Source organism: Fundulus heteroclitus, chromosome 2, assembly GCF_011125445.2.
Source record: "Fundulus heteroclitus isolate FHET01 chromosome 2, MU-UCD_Fhet_4.1, whole genome shotgun sequence".
Taxonomy (NCBI): Eukaryota; Metazoa; Chordata; class Actinopteri; order Cyprinodontiformes; family Fundulidae; genus Fundulus; species Fundulus heteroclitus.
The window spans coordinates 1062768-1083595 of record NC_046362.1 but is presented as its reverse complement, the minus strand read 5'-3'; positions in this window follow the sequence as shown (position 1 = coordinate 1083595).

The following is a 20828-nucleotide window of genomic DNA, read 5'->3' as shown; positions in this document are numbered from 1 at the left end:
ACATGCAAGCATATCGAGTTTTATTATTATTATTTTATTTTATTTTTTTTTATTTTTATTTTTTTTAATGTTGGCGAGATGCTACCGCATTTTAGCGCTGCGGGAAGCCTGATGTTCATACTTTCACTGTGTTAGTCATTGTTTGTACTGCCGTTTTTTTTTTACTTTTCGTTGCGTTCGCCTGTCTGCTAAGCTCAAAACAACCGCGCCTGGATTGACGGAGAAACCAGAACAGCTGAGCATCTTTATGACAGTGCACTTTTACTTTCGCCCTCTGGGGGGAGCCTCGCTGGAAAATCAACCCCGGTTGCATAGTATACCTTTAATGCCAAATAGAGCTCGACAGATTTTATTTTCCCAAGTGGACAATCAGCTTTCGCCATAGTGCTCTGCTTGATTTATGCATGTAAATAGTTTTATTGTGATTCCTGCGGGGAGTATGTCAAATTATGTGGACACTACAATGGGAAAGTAGGAGAGAAAAGGAAGAACAAAAAGAGAAAAAAAGAAAGAGAAGAGGTGAAAGAAAGAAGAGATAAAAGGGAAAGAATGATAAAACATATTCAGTCTGCTTCATCACCTGGAAAGAGAGATGTAAAAAGAACAGCACAACCAACGGATATAGTATAACAGATACAATAAAGTAACACCCTGATAGCATTGCTAAATTATATGTATTATTATTTAAACTGAAATGTATAATGTGATAGCTGAGAAAAGAAAGTAAATAAATAAATTGTGGGCTTTCTGTATAGAAGTGAACACTTAGTACCTGGAACCCAGCACCTGTGGGAGTTTGTGAGAGTGCACTTGTGTATGTGAAATTTATCCAGAAGAAAAATGGTCAATAGTAGTTGTGAAGAACCAAAGCACCGAGGCAGGTGCCAGGGGACCCATAACCCCAGAGCCCCAAAGGGGCCCCCAAAGCAGGGCGCCTTTGGGGGCCCCATCCAGTTATGGGGAGCTGAGAATAGCTTCCACCGTGCCATACTCCTCATAGAGACCATACATATGAATGTTTTTCAGTTTACAGGCCTGGACTGCATCACTGTACTCTTCCTAAGACGCAGCAGTTATAAGCTTGAATTTTGACATTTTGCTGTGAAAATTTTCTCTTTCATGGAAATTAATGAAATCAGCCCCACATTTCTTTGTCAAATCAGTAGTTAGCTGTTTAAGTCTGATGTTCACAACAAAGCCTAAAAAATGGTCCTCCAGCTTCCTCTCGATTTTACCTTCAAGTTCAGTCATCACTTTCAAGACATGCGGAATGATTTGGCCTCAAGTGCTTTGATGCAGTCTGAGAACACCTTAAGAAAGTGACTGAGGAAAAGGAAGTACATTGCAGACACTTCAGTGCTGTCCTCTGCAAAGCACTTCCACCAAATATTAGGACATTCTTCATCACCCAGTCTCTGAAAATAGCTGGTCAGAGGCTTCCAACACTTGGTCGATGGACAGCAACAGAGACAGTCACCTTGTGATGATGCGCCAGAGCACGTAGCACTCACCTGTCTCCTCAAACTCTCATCCTCATACTGTAAAGAGTAGTGCCTTTGGAAAAAGACAGCAAAGTCTCAGTGAACCATCTACCCATGTTTGTCTTTCTCTTGATGGGTTGTACTGAAATGTATTTTCCCCCACAGGGGATAATTAAGCAATTCAATTCAAATCAAATTTATTTTAGCTACACTGTTCTACTGACTGTAACCCATAAAATGTTTGCGATTTCTTCTTGTTTCTTTTTTTCCAACTTGTCCTATCTGACAATGCAGCATTAAGAATTGCTGTCTTAATGCAGGAGAGCCCAACAGATTTTACTTTCGCAAGTGTAGCCTTACTGCTTTTGCAATAGTGCTCCACTTGATTTATATATGCAAAAAGCTTTATTAGACTTTATTCTGGGACTATTTATTGTTCAATGGACACAAAAGCAGGAAGGCAGAAGAGAAAAAGATGAGACAAAATGCTAGAGGGGAGAAAAGTCACAAAAATACATGAGAGGAAAAGGAGACAACAAGATAAGATCCTCGGAGTCTGCTTCTACACCTACAAAGAGATATATAAAAAGAACAGCAAACCAAACTGATAAAGTGTTACATGTACAAACAACCACAACCTTGATAACATCACTGAAAAATACACAGTGATATTTAATACAAGATGTATAAAGTGACATCTAAGTTAACAATAGGGGTTTTCTGTATAGAAATGAGTCTATAAGCACCTGGATCCAAGCACCTGTAGGAGGTTGCTAAATGCACTTGTGTATGTAAACCCCAGGGAGGAGGAGACCAGAGCCCCAGGAAACCCCGAATAGCCACGGTGGCAAAGCCCCGCAGTCTGCTACACTGGAGCGGATCCAGCCATGGGCCTAGAGACCAAGACTCCTGGCGGGGCCCCGACAGAGCCACGGGGCTCAGGCCCCTCAAAGCAGCTGCCAGGAGTGAGCCAGCACACACCCGATTACCCAGCCCCTGACACCGAGGTGCCAGCCAAAGGACGGGAGCCAGATGGGGGGTATGGGCTCTACACTTAGTGGAGACCTGAGATGTCCCAGGAGAGGGGTCAGTCCAAACCCAACCTAACAAAAAGACAAACAGAAAACCAGTTACACAGTCATATTCACACATCCCCATCCTAGTGCCACCACATCCATACACTCTCACCCACAAAAAAGTCACCACACACATCCTATAGTCTCAGGTCCAGGTACCAGCACCCCAAAGGGAGAGATCAACAACAAACCCAACAGTTCCCACAGCCCAACCTACTCGGTTAATACTCTGGCCCTAGCCCCCCCACCCTGATCCCTGCTCAGATGACATGGGCCCATCCACTCGGAAATGGGCCAATAGGAGCCGAATGGGCCAGCCAACCACAGTCCACCCCATGAACTGGTAGGCACTGCCTCCCCCACACCCTACCCTCCATACTTAATTCCTACACCCATATCCTTGGGGAGAGCAGAGGTGCCGGCTGTTTCCCGGGACCCAACGGCCGTTCCCCGTTCAGACCCCGACCAGGTCAATCGGAGAACAGGGGTGTGAGAACCCGAGACCCCGAGTCTGCCTTGTTCTCAAGTGCAATTAAAACTGGGAGGGCCAGATGCTCTAAGGAGCGTTTATGCAGGTCATTCTTCCTAGTTGCTGATAGACTTTATAATCTCGGCTGCTCACAAGTGACTCAATAACTGTTAACATTGTGCTAATGGTAGCATGGGTTCTTATCCGACCATTAATCATTGACACTGCTTGCCATATGCTAGATGCCTTAGCTATATCGGTTTGCTGCTGCCCTATCATGCATATTGCATATTGCATATTATATTATCATGTGCCTATAAATAGGCTGGAGTCCTTTCAACTGCTTTGTGCAGTATCTACTCTTGTACTGACTTTTTATATTCTTGGTGATTCTTTAGAGCAAATTTTTAGATTAGACAAGTTTGTTAATTTTTCTTCTTTTTATTACCAATAGTTGTGTGTAACTCTTGTGTCTTTGCTGCTGTCACTTCCGTAATTCCCCATTGTTGTAGTAATCCTGTCAGATCCTGCATGCAGTGGCATTGACGTCACTCCCTGCTTACTCAGCTCAGCTCTGGCAATTAGGTCTGAGCTGTTACACCTGCAGCGGCTCTAATTAAGCAGAGTCGCTGCACCTGGGGAGATAACTATTTTATTGCAAATGGAAAAATACTAATATGCTTGAATGATATTCAACTTTTTTCTTTTATAAAGCAGATTTTTTGAACCATTAAGGTACATTATCTAAATTGTGAAAGTAATGCCTTTTATGCACTTTTTTCTTAATTGAGTATACATCTCTTGTTAGGTGCATTATGCCCTCGTTTCAGCAATTTAAAACATAAAAGTAACTTCATTGTATATGTGAAACAATTACTTAATGAATTAGTAAAAGGCAACATTGTACATTTTGTTTATTCAACTAAGATAGGCATGGACTGTTTCCTTGTTTCTTACTTTTATTATTTATTTATTATTATTCCTTTTACTTTAACTGGCCTTTACTACAGCTAAAACAGGAACTTAAATGACCCTTCATAGACATTCAGGTTTAATATATTGCCAGAAAACTTAATGAAAACAACAAGAATGGGAGTGGAGTGGGAGTCATCCGGAATGGGAGTGGGATGGGAGTGGGAGTAATTTTACCAGGAGTGGGAGGGGACAGGACTTTTTTTTCTACTCTGGCCCAGGATTGGGACGGGACACATTTTTCTTTTTCTGTGGGATGGGACAGGAGTAAAAACCCACTCCCGTGTCACCCTCTAATTGCACATGTCCTTCATCTATCCGTTTTCCGTCACACTTGTCCCTTGTGGGGTTGCAAGTGGTGCTGGTGCCTATAAATGGGCGAGAGGCGGGTACTTTAGCTTTGTAACTGATACACATGACCCCCCCCCCCCCCTTTGAAGAACAATATAATTTCTATTGTAATTAAAATTGGTCCCAAAAGCACAAGCCGTGGACATAACTACAGTGGCTTGCAAAAGTATTCACACCCCTTGAACCTTTCTACATACTGTAAAATTATAAGAACAACCATTGTGGAAATAGGAAGTTATACATTATTTCTTTTTTTTATAAATAAAAACTGACAAAGGGATTGTGTGAAGGTTGTCAGCCCCCCTGAGTCAATACTTTGTGAAACCACCTTTTTGCTACAACCACAGCTGCAAGTCCTTTAGGCTATGTCTCCACCAGCCTTGCACATATAGTGACTAAAGTTTGCAAACAGCTCAAGGTCGGATTAGAAGGAGAGCGATTGTGAACAGCAGTTTTCAAATCCTGCCACAAATCTCGATTGGGTTTAGGTCTGTACATTGACTGGGCCATTGTAACACATGCATATGTTTTGTTTTAAACTATTCCATTTTAGCCCTGGGTTTATGTTTAGGGTCGTTGTCCTGCTGGAAGGTGAACCTCCGCCCCAGCTTTAAGTCTTTTACAGACTACAACAGGTTTTCTTCCAAGATTGCCCTGTATTTGGTTCCATCCATCTTCCCATGGATTATTACTATCTTCTCTGTCCCTTCTGAAGAGAAGCACCCCCAGAGCATGATGCTGCCACCACCATATTTGACCGTGGAGATAGTGTGTTTAGAGTGATGTGCAGTGTTAGTTCTCTGCCATAGTCTCTGTTAGTTCTCTTTTTTTGGCCAAAAAGTTAAATTTTGGTCTCGTCTGACCAAAGCACCTTCTTGCAGGATGTTTGCTTGTGTCACCAACATGGCTTCTGGCAAACTGCAAACAGGACTTCTAATGGGTTTGTTTTGACAATGGCTTTCTTCTTGTCACTCTTCCATAAAGACCACATTTGTGTAGTGCATGAGTAATAGTTGTACTGTGGACAGACTGCCCCACCTGAGCTGTGGATCTCTGCAGTTCATCCAGAGTCACCATGGACCTCTTGGCTGCATCTCTGATCAGTGCTCTCCTTGTTCAGCCTGTAAGTTTAGGTAGACAGGCTTGTCTTGGTAGGTTTACAGATGGGTTGAACAGTGCTCTGTGAGATGTTCAAAGCTTGGGAACTATTTTTTTGTAGCCTAAGCCTGCTTTAAACTTCTCTAAAACTTTATCCCTGACCTATCTGGTGTGTTTCTCTAACTTCATTATGCTGTTTACTCCCCAATATTGTGTTAACATACCTCTATGACAAAATGTGGAAAGGTTCAAGGGGTGTGAATACCTTTGCAAGCCACTGTACAAACTACATATTAGTCACTGTCCTGACCAGCACCAGTAAACTGGATCATATCCCACCAGCCATTAAATTACTGTACTGACTCACTGATTGTAACAGAACAGATTAAAATCTTGTTTATGGTTAATAAGGCACTCCCCTTGAGTACAGTTCACATTTTGTTTCAAGTAAAATGTAAACACATCAGGTAATAAGAGACCTGTTTACTAAGAATCCCAGTCAGCCTTAGATCTCTTAAAACCTGAGCTGTTCAGGAACATTCAATGTCAAAAATCTTGATATTTCTCAATGTTTTCCTTAAACTGGGTAGACAGTTTTTCATCTTAGATAGCAAGCCAAGGTAAAGCTATACCTTCCAGCTGATATCTTTGAGCATGTCATTGATCAGTTTGTTACCTGCAGAATGGACTACTGCAACTCTCTATACTTTGGCATGGGCCTGGTTTGTCGTCTCCAGTTTATCCAATCCAGTTTGTTTGCTGACTGGCACTAAACGTAAGGAACATATCACCCCAGTGTTGCCTTTCCTACACTGGCTTCCTGTCACTTACAAGATCCACTATAAAAGTTTACTTTTATTTTTTAAATTATTACATTGTTATGCCCCTTATCATCGGTCTGAGTTGCTTTTTATTCATGCTCCAAAAAGAACAATCTCCTGTAAGTAAAAGCTATAAAAAAAATGCAGACTGGAATACAGTCTGGTCAAATTTTATTGCTGTGTTAAAAAAATGGCATGAAGGAGGACAGCTAAGCAGTGTCCTACAGTTCAGCAAAATCTGTGGTTACCTCAAGCAACCACTGACATTACTGGTCCCCAACTAACAACAAAATCCATTAGTTCATAACACTGTCCAGTTTTTGTCAGGGTTCAGTTTTTGCCGTCTCACCTTGGACAGTTCCAGATCCTTCCACCATTCAGCTCTTTTCCGCCGGATCGTCTTCACCCAAATCACGTCTGCCAGTCAGAGCTCCCCACGTCTGCCAGTCAGAGCTCCCCACATCTGCCTGTTAGAGTTCCCTGTGTCTGCCTGCCAGAGTTCCCTTCATCTATGCCTGCCTGCCCGCCTTCAAGTACTCTCTCTGCTGTGCTGCTGGTTCTGCTGCTACTCAGCGCTCCAAGTATTCTCTCTGCTGTGCTGCTGGTTTTGCTGCTACTCAGCACTCTAAGTATTCTCTCTGCTGTGCTGCTGGTTCTGCTGCTACTCCAGCGCTCCCAGTAATGTCTCTGCTGCACTGCCAGCTTTACCTCAAACCCCAAGAGCCCCAAGAACTCTCTCTGCTGTGCTGTCGGCTCTGCCTCTACCCTGGCGCTCTCCCACCTGCTCTGGAGGCTTCTTGGTTCCTCAGCGCAACATCCGCAGTCCTCCAGCTCTTGCTCCAGTCCTCCAACTCCTGCCTTCATCATCCACCTGCTCCAGCCCGGTACAGACCATCGGTTTTCATCCTCCGCTACTCATTAACTTTCAATAAACCTCCATAAACTAAGCTCAGTGTGTGGTTGTGTTCGGGTTCATCAGAACATTATATGACAGTTTTATGTTGTCAGTGGCTTCCAGGTGCTCTCTTCCCTCATCTGCCTAAAGCTGTCAGCTTTCATCAAAGAAAGCCAACTGTGCCAGGTAGGTACTTAATTATTTTATGGATTTTCCATGTACATTTGATGTAAGTTTGGCAAAATGTAGGTGTGTGAGTGGGCAGTAGCCATGAGGCACCTATCAGAATTTCTTCAGAATTTGTTTAGTTATGACCTGTAGTGAATATGTGTCAGTGTGCTTTCTTGTAGAAGTAAGTGCATTATTGTCAGTTGGAGCACTAATAAGCACTACTCTGCTCCATAATAGTGAAATAGATCTGATGTTTCCTGAAGTCCCCTCCACTCAAGAGGCTTGAGTATAGCATTTTGTTTTGATCCTGGAATGCAGAGAGCAGCCCTGGTGCACAAAGGTGTCGGTAATATCAGTTAATCTTCTAAAGGATTGGATCGTTGCCAACTAACCAGCTGGTCAAAAAAATAGAGTGTGATTCTAAATCTTCTGAACAAAGGCATGAAAGCATAAAAGCAAGAGTGAAGCGGTGTGTCTCCACCACGTAAATTAGCAAGGCCTCTCAGAAAGTAAAATCAACCTTGCAATTGTCACAATTGTGCATTCCAAGATTAAGAAATTTGAAGAATGTATGTGTATGTCACTGTGGATGGAATGACTATCGCATTCTTCATAAAAATTAGCACATGTGCTGTTTGTTGAATGAGGACTCAAATTCAGAACCTAGTAGAAATGAAGTGAATATTTAGCGGATAAAAACTGAGCATTCAGCATGGATCACAGGCAGTGACTCAAACTGGAGCACAAATGGGCAAGGAACAAAAGTGGTAGTAAACAGGAGAAACCAGTGAGAAGGTCATGAAACCATACTGCTTAAAGTGTAACTGTCATGTTTTGTGATGAACCCGAACACAACCATGCACAGAGTTCTGTTTTGTGAGTTTATTGAAGACGATGAATTGTAGAAGATGAAGACCAGAGTTCAGACCAGACGTAAGCAGGAGCCTGTTAGTGGCTGGGGCTGGCAAGCTGGACGGAGCCAGAGCATGGAGGCAGCAGGACCAGCAACACAGCAGAATGGAGACTTGAGGACCAGAACTTGACAGCGGCATTGCAGAGTGGAGACTAGGAACCAGAACTTGACAGCAGCACGGCAGAGTGGAGACTTGGAACCAGAACTTGACAGCAGCACGGCAGAGTGGAGACTTGGAACCAGAACTTGACAGCAGCACGGCAGAGTGGAGACTAGGAACCGGAACTTGACAGCAGCACGGCAGAGCGGAGACTTGGAACCAGAACTAGCCCAGCAGTATTAAGCAGCACGACTAGGTGAATACTTGCAGTACCGGAGTGAGATCAGAACCAAAACCACAGCAGGCAGGCGGAGATGAAGGGACTTTGGGCTGGACAAGAACTGGATGAGGTGGGCAACAGTAACACAAGTTAGCAGAGGTAAACAGTATGATCTGACAGGGAAGAGCTAACTGAGGGAGGTTTAAATAGTAGTGATGACAGGTGGAAAGAGTCCTGGCTTGATTAGTGGCTGACAGGTGTAAATGATTAATGGAGCATGGGATCTGGAGCAGTATGGGAGGCTGAGAGTGCCCTGAAATGTCCATGGTGCAGCAGGCAAAGCTGCACCATGACAGTAACTCATCCATATATTAAAGCAAAACCCCGTTTTCAAAAATGTCACCAAATGGGACAAAGAGCAAAACCACAGTTCAGGAGGCTGGTGGTGCAGGAGGAACCTTGGAGGCATGCAACACTGAGGGAACCTTGGAGGCCTGCTATATATTGGAATCATAGTGGGAACTCGGAGACTTTAGGCCACGGGAGAGCCTGGGAGCAGTGGCGCCTCCAGAAATATTTCATAGGGGTGGCCAGATGGAGCCACTTAAACTCTTGGGGTGGTACTGAAACTAAAAGCTGTAATTTCAGGATTTTATTCTACTGTTGTAGTAAAGCTGCATGTAGAAAACAGGCAGAATCAGAAAGACTTAAGTAAACACCTACTAAGATCTTATGGTTTTTAATCGTTTTCTGAATTTTTAATGTTCCTAATGATCTAATGTGCATAGCCCAATAATAGCGCAGTTAACATTTTGAGTTGAACAACAATACATTTTTTATTGTGTAATTGCATTAGGAATAAGGTGTACATTTAATAATTTATTGGAAAACAAAACAGTTACTAAGGGAAGTAGATACTGGCAGATACAAATAAAAGTGCGATACAAGCCAAGGAAGAGCGTCTGTCTTGCTGGCTGTGCATGATAGGATGAAATGCTAAACTGACGCTACTACAATAGACACTGGCCAGTGGGGTGGCCAGTGGGGTGGCCAGGACATGGCGCAGGTGGGGCCATGGCCACCCCTAGCCACCCCCTGGAGGCGCCCCTGCCTGGGAGAGTGGTCCACTTGGACTCCCTAATCAAGTAACTGATGAGCATTAATGTAAGCCAGGATGATTGTGGTGATGCTCAAGATGAAAGTTGAGGCAAGTGCATAGATGGTGAAGATTTAGATGCTAATTAATGATTGTTACATTTTCCATGAGAACAAAGTTTTTTTCTCTCGTATAGTCGAGGTGGAAGTACACGAAAAGAGTTAGTTTTGGCTCTGTCAATTGATAATACATGAGACGCTCAGCTTCAGAAGTTTGCCCCACGTCACGTCAGACCTGGCAGTTAGACAGGTGAGGGGGAGCCGAGCACGCGGAAAGCTAAAAATTGAGAGGGCAGGAAGGAATACCCCGCGGGGATAATGTATAAAGTAAAGCCAACGCTGCAAGTGAGCGGCATTGGCATTTTCGACCATGTGACTGCAGTTCCACAGATGTCTGAGACATTTCCACTTCTCCAACCTAAACCACCCTATCTAATCTTGTTCAGTCACAGTACAGTACTTGGTCACCCCTTGAGAAAGAAGTTCTGCTCAGACTTTGTGTCGAGAACAAACAGGGAGACCCTACAAGATAGGGCTGAAAAAACTAAATAATTAGGCGCCTGCCATAGCATTTGCAATGAGGAGGCAGTGCTGTGCGAAGCACAGCACTGCCTCCCATGCAAATGCATGGAGGCACCTATTACTATTCACCTCTAAACGGCTTATTTATTAGGCGCCTGCCTTGCATGTGCAATGAGGAGACAGTGCTGTGCGAAGCACAGCACTGCCTCCCAATGCAAATGCATGGGCAGGGCCTATTACTATTCACCTCTAAAGGCGTCTCTTTATTAGGCGCCTGCCATAGCATTTGCAATGAGGAGGCAGTGCTGTGCGAAGCACAGCACTGCCTCCCATGCAAATGCATGGAGGCACCTATTACTATTCACCTCTAAACGGCTTATTTATTATTCTTTATTATTATTCCGTCACGGCTAATGCGGCCCGAACCGTAGCGTGCACCCCCACAATATAGGTATCAAAACCTGTGGCTCGATTACGAAATGTGTGCTACTACTTTTATTGGGGTTTCGAGTTACCATGGCGACAAAATTAGCGAAAACACCCCCCAAAAACCCCCATAGGAATGAATGGAGTCGGGTAGAAAAAAAGCCTCAAAAAAGCCTCCAAATGACCAATTTCAACGCTGTACTGTGTCGTCATGCTTTCACCTACGAACACCGTTTAACTTCCAGTTTATAGATATATCTGTGAACTACTCAGAAGTAAAAACGGGATGTGGATATTTTTTATCATCTCCTCACAGTTACTCCTCAAAGCTCATGTCCAAAAATCAGCGAAATCATATTTTTTGTACCACCCGCCATTTTCAGTTACCATGGCAACGTTATAAACAACGTTTTTTCTCCCTATTTAAGGCTCATCCCAGTACAGGATTTGGACCAAACTAACAGAGTACACTCACCCAGTGATACCAAACACAACCATGTTAGCGGCTAACGGTTAGCATGTTGCTAATCGGAAGTAGCTCTAGGAAGCCTGTACAAACTTCTGCTTGACAGATTTGGTGAATTTTAGCATTTTCTCCCTTTTTAGGCACTTCTCAGTACAGGATTTCAACCAAACTAACAGAGTAACATCACCCGGTGATACTGAACACAGCCATGCTAGCGGCTAACCGTTAGCATGTTGCTAACGGAAATAGCTTTAGGAAGGTCCTACCAACTGCTGCTTAGCCAGAGTTCTTCTGCCTTTACAGACAGAGAGAGGGCTGCAGCTGTCAGTGAGTCTCCATGACAACGCTGCTAGCAAGAGGCTCCTAGGAGGTCCATTGACTTAACATGGCACCTTTCAACAGCCGTTGCGGGGGCTGTGAAGACCGTAGGAAGCTGAAATTCGCAGTGTGGCTTCCTGTTGCTATTTCTGACGGTACGGTACGCACCAAGTGGCAGGCGCCTTGCTAAATTTCTTCAGAAATTTTTCTAGTTAGGCGCCTGCCATAGCATTTGCAATGAGGAGGCAGTGCTGTGCGAAGCACAGCACTGCCTCCCATGCAAATGCATGGAGGCACCTATTACTATGCACCTCTAAACGGCTTATTTATTATTAGGCGCCTGCCATAGCATTTGCAATGAGGAGGCAGTGCTGTGCGAAGCACAGCACTGCCTCCAATGCAAATGCATGGAGGCACCTATTACTATTCACCTCTAAACGGATTATTTATTAGGCGCCTGCCATAGCATTTGCAATGAGGAGGCAGTGCTGTGCGAAGCACAGCACTGCCTCCCATGCAAATGCATGGAGGCACCTATTACTATTCACCTCTAAAGGCGTCTCTTTATTATTCTTTATTTTTCTTACTTCACGATTAATGCGGCCCAAAAAGTAGCGTGCACCCCCACAATATAGGCATCAAAACCTGTGGCTCGATCTCGAGATGTGTGCTACTACTTTTATTGGGATTTCGAGTTACCATGGCAACAATATCAGCGAAAAACCAACGCCCAAAAAACCCATGATAATCAATGGAGTCGGGTAGAAAGAAAGCCTCAAAAAAGCCTCAAAATGACCATTTTCAACGCTGTACTGTGTCGCCATGCTTTCACCTACGAACACCGTTTAACTTTCAGTTTGTAGATATTTCTGTGACCTACTCAGAAGTGAAAACGGGATGTGGATATCTGTTATCGTCTCCTCACAAGTACTCCTCAAAGCTCATGTCCAAAAATCAGCGAAATCATCGTTTACAATGAAAGTCAATGACGGAATTCTCCAACCGCTAGAGTGGGCCACTCTAGCTTTTTTAAAGATTTCAAAACTCCGAACAACTTGACCTTTCTCGCTCAATTTTCACTCTACGTAGACAAATTATACATCAAAACGTAGGTATTTTTGTCAGGATTCGGGAAATGTAACCCTCATTGGTGTGGCATTTATAGATTTTTCGCAAATCACCTCAGACCGACACAAACCCGAAACCTCCCCCATTCATTTCCTATGGAGCGGTTTTGAAAAATGATGTCTAAAAATCCAAAACATCACATGTTTTCGCATCGTCGCTACTCCTAAACCGTTTTATGTACAGACATGAGACTTTCACACATGAATGTCCCAACCCTTCTGGCACTCAAGAAAAATGAATTTTGTGGATAACTGTTACGGTTTTTCCACAGGAACAATTTGTTCGGGAGTAGCGAATGTGCAAAATCCTGAAATCGCTTTGGAGCTGCATTTTCCCACATCATCCACTTTTTTACATCGTCGCTGTGCCTACACCGATTTTTGTAAAAATATGAAAATGAGCTACAGGGTCATCAAAAGCCTGCTGATACTCACAGTGAAAGAATTATTTTGATATCTCTTATACTTTTTTAGCCAGAGCGATTTGTTCGGGATCATTTTCAGAGGATTTCTGAAATTTCATAAAAATGTCCTTTAGATCATAATTTTTTACGCCTTTATTAAACTTTTTCCAGCAAAAACCGATAGCAAGTCTTCTTCCCCTATCCTTTACGAAATAAACACAGAAAAAATTACGTCTCTACCATTTACGGTTCCGGAGAAATCGTGCGTTGTTCGAGGCAAAGTTCTCCATTATAATCCAATAGGCAGACTTGGACACCAAGTGTCTGCACTTTTTTAGACTGGCCCGCTGCAGCTGTGTCAGTGAGTTTCCATGACGACGGAACTCTGAGGGCCAGTGGGAGACGTTCCATTGAGATAGAATGGCAACTTTCGACACCAGCTGCAGCGGCTGTGATTAATGTAGAAATCTGAAATTCGCACAGTCACTTCCTCTTAACATTTTAAAATTTTCATGTGACTTTCAGCCATGTGTCAGTTTACTGTCCCATTTTGGATTTTACATGCTTTCCTATTGGGTCTTTGCTTCCAACAGGACCTGGCATGATGCCTAGACACGACCCCACTTGGCCAATACAGCACCACCCACATGTGGGAAATGGCACTACACACTATTTTGGTCAAATGTTGAGTTCTGGGCCCAGATGTGGTGAGGCTGAGTTGCTAAAGGAGGCCAATCTGACCAATGAACTTTGGTCACGTTTGGTGACATTAAGTATTGGCACCCCTATTTGAGGCACTTCCCAGTACAGGATTTGGACCAAACTGACAGAGTACAATCACCTGGTGATACTGAACACAACCATGTTAGCGGCTAACTGTTAGCATGTTGCTAACCGGAAGTAGCTCTAGAAAGGTCTCACCATCTTCTGCTTCACAGAGTCTGTTCTTACTTTAGAGAGAAAGCTCCACAAGAAATTTGGGCTACGTGGCATAAAGCATCTCCAAGCTATCAGGTGTCAAACATCCAATGCTTTTCAATGGGGGACCAAACCCCTTATGGTCCCAATACTGCATGCCCATATATGGCGCTACAGTATAGCTCAGATGGAAAGTGCAGGCTTTGCATGCAAGAGGTCGTGGGATCGAAACCCGGCGTGGCAGACTAAGATTTTTGTATTATAATCCCCACAGTGTGTATATCAAAACATATGTGCTGATCCCATGAAGTATTTTTTTGTACCACCCGCCATTTTCAGTTACCATGGCAACGTTATAAACGACGTTTTTTCTCCCTATTTAAGGCTCATCCCAGTACAGGATTTGGACCAAACTAACAGAGTACACTCACCCAGTGATACCAAACACAACCATGTTAGCGGCTAACGGTTAGCATGTTGCTAACCGGAAGTAGCTCTAGGAAGCCTGTACAAACTTCTGCTTGACAGATTTGGTGAATTTTAGCATTTTCTCCCTTTTTAGGCACTTCTCAGTACAGGATTTCAACCAAACTAACAGAGTAACATCACCCGGTGATACTGAACACAGCCATGCTAGCGGCTAACCGTTAGCATGTTGCTAACGGAAATAGCTTTAGGAAGGTCCTACCAACTGCTGCTTAGCCAGAGTTCTTCTGCCTTTACAGACAGAGAGAGGGCTGCAGCTGTCAGTGAGTCTCCATGACAACGCTGCTAGCAAGAGGCTCCTAGGAGGTCCATTGACTTAACATGGCACCTTTCAACGGCCATTGCGGGGGCTGTGAAGACCGTAGGAAGCTGAAATTCGCAGTGTGGCTTTCTGTTGCTATTTCTGACGGTACGGTACGCACCAAGTGGCAGGCGCCTTGCTAAATTTCTTCAGAAATTTTTCTAGTTATTCTTTACTTATTCTTCCTTCACGATTAATGCTGCCCGAACCATAGCGTGCACCCCCACAATTGAGGTATAAAAACGTGCGGCTCGATCTCGAGATGTGTGCTACTACTTTTATTGGGGTTTCGAGTTACCATGGCAACAAATTTAACGAAAAACCACCCCCAAAAATCCCATAGGGATCAATGTTATCGGGTAGAAAGAAAAACTCAAAAAAGCCTCCAAATGACCATTTTCAACGCTGTACTGTGTCATCATGCTTTCACCTACGAACACCGTTTAACTTCCAGTTTGTAGATAAATCTGTGAACTACTCAGAAGTGAAAACGGGATGTGGATATTTTTTATCGTCTCTTCACAGTTACTCCTCAAAGCTCATGTCCAAAAATCAGCGAAATCATCGTTTACAATGAAAGTCAATGACGGAATTCTCCAACCGCTAGAGTGGCCCACTCTAGCTTTTTTTTAAATTTCAAAACTCCGAACAACTTGAGCCTACTCGCTCAATTTTCACTCTACGTAGACAAAGTATACATCAAAACGTAGGTATTTTTGTCTGGATTCAGGAAATGTAACCCTCATTGGTGTGGCATTTATAGATTTTTGGCAAATCACCTCAGACTGACACAAACCCGAAACCTCCCCCATTCATTTCCTATGGAGCGGTTTTGAAAAATGACGTCTGAAAATCCAAAACATCACATGTTTTCGCATCGTCACTACTCCTAAACCGTTTTATGTACAGACATGAGACTTTCACACATGAATGTCCCAACCCTTCTGGCACTCAAGAAAAATGAATTTTGTGGATAACTGTTACGGTTTTTCCACAGGAACAATTTGTTCGGGAGTAGCGAATGTGCAAAATCCTGAAATCGCTTTGGAGCTGCATTTTCCCACATCATCCACTTTTTTACATCGTCGCTGTGCCTACACCGATTTTTGTAAAAATATGAAAATGAGCTACATGGTCATCAAAAGCCTGCTGATACTCACAGTGAAAGAATTATTTTGATATCTCTTATACTTTTTTAGCCAGAGCGATTTGTTCGGGATCATTTTCAGAGGATTTCTGAAATTTCATAAAAATGTCCTTTAGATCATAATTTTTTACGCCTTTATTAAACTTTTTCCAGCAAAAACCGATAGCAAGTCTTCTTCCCCTATCCTTTACGAAATAAACACAGAAAAAATTACGTCTCTACCATTTACGGTTCCGGAGAAATCGTGCGTTGTTCGAGGCAAAGTTCTCCATTATAATCCAATGGGACTTATTGTGACCAAAGTGTCTGCACTTCGGCCGCTGCAGGTGTGTGAGTGAGTTTCCATGACGACGGAACTCTGAGGGCCAGAGGAAAAAGCTCCATTGAGATACAATGGCAACTTTCATCGCTCACTGCAGTGGCTGTGATTAATGTAGAAATCTGAAATTTGCACAGTCACTTCCTCTTAACATTTTAAAATTTCCATGTGACTTTCAGCCATGTGTCAGTTTTCTGTGCCATTTTGGATCAAACCACTTATGTTTCCAATAATGCATGCCCATATATGGCGCTACAGTGTAGCACAGATGGAAAGTGCAGGCTTTGCATGCAAGAGGTCGTGGGATCGATTCCCGGTATGGAAGACTTGGAGTTTTGTATTATAATCCTCACAGTGTGAATATCAAAACATGTGTGCTGATCCCATGAAGTATTTTTTGTACCACCCGCCATTTTGAGTTACCATGGCAACATTATAAATGACGTATTTTCTCCCTATTTGAGGCACATCCCAGTACAGGATTTGGACCAAACTGACAGAGTACAATCACCCGGTGATACTGAACACAACCATGCTAGCGGCTAACGTTTAGCATGTTGCTAACCAGAATTAGCTCTAGGAAGCCTGTACAAACTTCTGCTTGACAGATTTGATGAATTTTAGGATTTTCTCCCTTTTTAGGCACTTCTCAGTACAGGATTTCAACCAAACTAACAGAGTAACATCACCCGGTGATACCGAACACAGCCATGCTAGCGGCTAACCGTTAGCCTGTTGCTAACCGGAAATAGCTTTAGGAAGGTCCTACCAACAGCGGCTTAGCCAGAGTTCTTCTGCCTTTACAGACAGAGAGGGCTGTAGCTGTCAGTGAGTCTCCATGACAACGCTGCTAGCAAGAGGCTCCTAGGAGGTCCATTGACTTAACATGGCACCTTTCAACGGCCGCTGCGAGGGCTGTGAAGACCTTAGGAACCTGAAATTCGCAGTGTTACTTCCTGTTGCTATTTCTGACGGTACGGTACGCACCAAGTGGCAGGCGCCTTGCTAAATTTCTTCAGAAATTTTTCTAGTATTCTTTATTTTTCTTCCTTCACGATTAATGGGGCCCGAACCATAGCGTGCACCCCCACAATATAGGCATCAAAACCTGTGGCTTGATCTTGAGATGTGTGCTACTACTTTTATTGGGATTTCGAGTTACCATGGCAACAAAATTAGCGAAAAACCAACCCCCAAAAAACCCATGATAATCAATGAAGTCGGGTAGAAAGAAAGCCTCAAAAAAGCCTCCAAATGACCATTTTCAACGCTGTACTGTGTCGTCATGCTTTCACCTACGAACACCGTTTAACTTCCAGTTTGTAGATATATCTGTGACCTACTCAGAAGTGAAAACGGGATGTGGATATCTGTAATCGTCTCTTCACAGTTACTCCTCAAAGCTCATGTCCAAAAATCAGCGAAATCATCGTTTACAATGAAAGTCAATGACGGAATTCTCCAACCGCTAGAGTGGCCCACTCTAGCTTTTTTAAAGATTTCAAAACTCCGAACAACTTGACCTTACTCGCTCAATTTTCACTCTACGTAGACAAATTATACATCAAAACGTAGGTATTTTTGTCAGGATTCGGGAAATGTAACCCTCATTGGTGTGGCATTTATAGATTTTTCGCAAATCACCTCAGAGCGACACAAACCTGAAACCTCCCCCATTCATTTCCTATGGAGCGGTTTTGAAAAATGACGTCTAAAAATCCAAAACATCACATGTTTTCGCATCGTCGCTACTCCTAAACCGTTTTATGTACAGGCATGGGACTTTCACACATGAATGTCCCAACCCTTCTGGCACTCACAAAAAAGGAATTTTGTGGATAACTGTTACGGTTTTTCCACAGGAACAATTTGTTCGGGAGTAGCGAATGTGCAAAATCCTAAAAACGCTTTGGAGCTGCATTTTCCCACATCAACCACTTTTTTACATCGTCGCTGTGTCTACACCGATTTTTGTACAAACATAAAAGTGAGGTTCCTGGTCCTCAAAAGCCTGCTGATACTCATGGTGAAAGAATTATTTTAATATCTCTTATACTTTTTGAGTTACAGCGATTTGTTCGGGACCCTTTTTAGAGGATTTCTAAAAATCCATAAAAATGCCATTTAGATCATAATTTTTTACGCCTTTGTTAAACTTTTTCTAGCAAAAAACGATAGCTTATCTTCTTCCCCTATCCGTTAGGAAATAAACGCAGAAAAAATTACGTCTCTACCATTTACGGATGAAGAGATATCGAGCGTTGTTCGGGGCAAAGTTCTCCATTATAATCCAATGGGACCTTTTTGTGACCAAAGTGTCTGCACTTCGGCCGCTGCAGGTGTGTGAGTGAGTTTCCATGACGACGGAACTCTGAGGGCCAGAGGAAGACGCTCCATTGAGATACAATGGCAACTTTCATCGCTCACTGCAGCGGCTGTGATTAATGTAGAAATCTGAAATTTGCACAGTCACTTCCTCTTAACATTTTAAAATTTTCATGTGACTTTCAGCCATGTGTCAGTTTGCTGTGCCATTTTGGATTTCACATGCTTTCCTATTGGGCCTTTGCTTCTAACAGGACCTGGCATGATGCCCAGACATGACCCAATTGGCCAATACAGCACCACCCACATGTGGGAAATGGCACTACACACCATTTTGGTCAAATGTTGAGTTCTGGGCCCAGATGTGGTGAGGCTGAGTTTCTAAAGGAGGCCAATCTGTCCCATGAACTTTTGTCACGTTTGGTGACATTAAGTATTGGCACCCCTATTTGAGGCACTTCCCAGTACAGGATTTGGACAAAACTGAGAGAGTACAATCACCTGGTGATAGTGAACACAATGTTTTTAGCGGCTAACAGTTAGCATGTTGCTAACCGGAAGTAGCTCTAGGAAGGTCTCACCAACTTCTGCTTCACAGAGTCTGTTCTTCCTTTAGAGAGAAAGCTCCACAATAAATTTGGGCTACGTCGCATAAAGCATCTCCAAGCTATGAGGTGTCAAACATCCAATGTTTTTCAATGGGGGACCAAACCCCTTATGGTCCCAATACTGCATGACCTTATATGGCGCTACAGTATAGCTCAGATGGAAAGTGCCGGGTTTGCATGCAAGAGGTCGGGGGTTCAAAACCTGGCGTAAGCGACTAAGATTTTTGTGTTATAATCCCCACAGTGTGTATATTAAAACATGTGTGCTGATCCCATGAAGTATTGTTTTGTACCACCCGCCATTTTGAATTACCATGGCAACATTATAAATGACGTATTTTCTCCCTATTTGAGGCTCATCCCAGTACAGGATTTGGACCAAACTAACAGAGTACACTAACCCAGTGATACCAAACACAACCATGTAAGCGGCTAACGGTTAGCATGTTGCTAACCGGAAGTAGCTCTAGAAAGGTCTCACCATCTTCTGCTTTACAGAGTCTGTTCTTACTTTAGAGAGAAAGCTCCACAAGAAATTTGGGCTACGTCGCATAAAGCATCTCCAAGCTATGAGGTATCAAACATCCAATGCTTTTCAATGGGGGACCTAACCCCTTATGGTCCCAATAATGCATACCCATATATGGCGCTGCAGTGTAGCTCAGATGGAAAGTGCAGGCTTTGCATGCAAGAGGTCGTGGGATCGATTCCCGGTGTGGAAGACTTGGAGTTTTGTATTATAATCCCCACATTGTGTATATCAAAACATGTGTGCTGATCACATGAAGTATTTTTTTGTACCACCCGCCATTTTGAGTTACCATGGCAACATTATAAACTACATATTTTCTCCCTATTTGAGGCACATCCCAGTACAGGATTTTGACCAAACTGACAGAGTACAATCACCCGGTGATACTGAACACAACCATGCTAGCGGCTAACGGTTAGCATGTTGCTAACTGGAAGTAGCTATAAGAAGCTTGTACAAACTCCTGCTTCACAGATTTGGTGAATTTTAGGATTTTCTCCCTTTTTAGGCACTTCTCAGTACAGGATTTCAACCAAACTAACAGGGTAACACCACCTGGTGATACTGAACACAACCATGCTAGCGGCTAACCGTTAGCATGTTGCTAACCAGAAGTAGCTTTAGGAAGGTCCTATCAATTTCTCCTTAGCCAGGGTTCTTCTGCCTTTACAGACAGAGAGAGGGCTGCAGCTGTCAGTGAGTCTCCATGACAACGATGCTAGCAAGAGGCTCCTAGGAGGTCCATTGACTTAACATGGCACCTTTCGACGGCCGCTGCGGGGGCTGTGAAGACCGTAGGAAGCTGAAATTCGCAGTGTTGCTTCCTGTTGCTATTTCTGACGGTACGGTACGCACCAAGTGGCAGGCGCCTTGCTAAATTTCTTCAGAAATTTTTCTAGTTAGGCGCCTGCCATAGCATTTGCAATGAGGAGGCAGTGCTGTGCGAAGCACAGCACTGCCTCCCATGCAAATGCATGGAGGCACCTATTACTATTCACCTCTAAACGGATTATTTATTATTCTTAATTTTTCTTCCGTCACGATTAATGCGGCCCGAACCGTAGCGAGCACCCCCACAATATAGGTATCAAAACGTGTGGCTCGATTACGAGATGTGTGCTGGTACTTTTATTGGGGTTTCGAGTTACCATGGCAACAAAATTAGCGAAAAACCACCCCCAAAAAACCCATACAAATGAATGGAGTC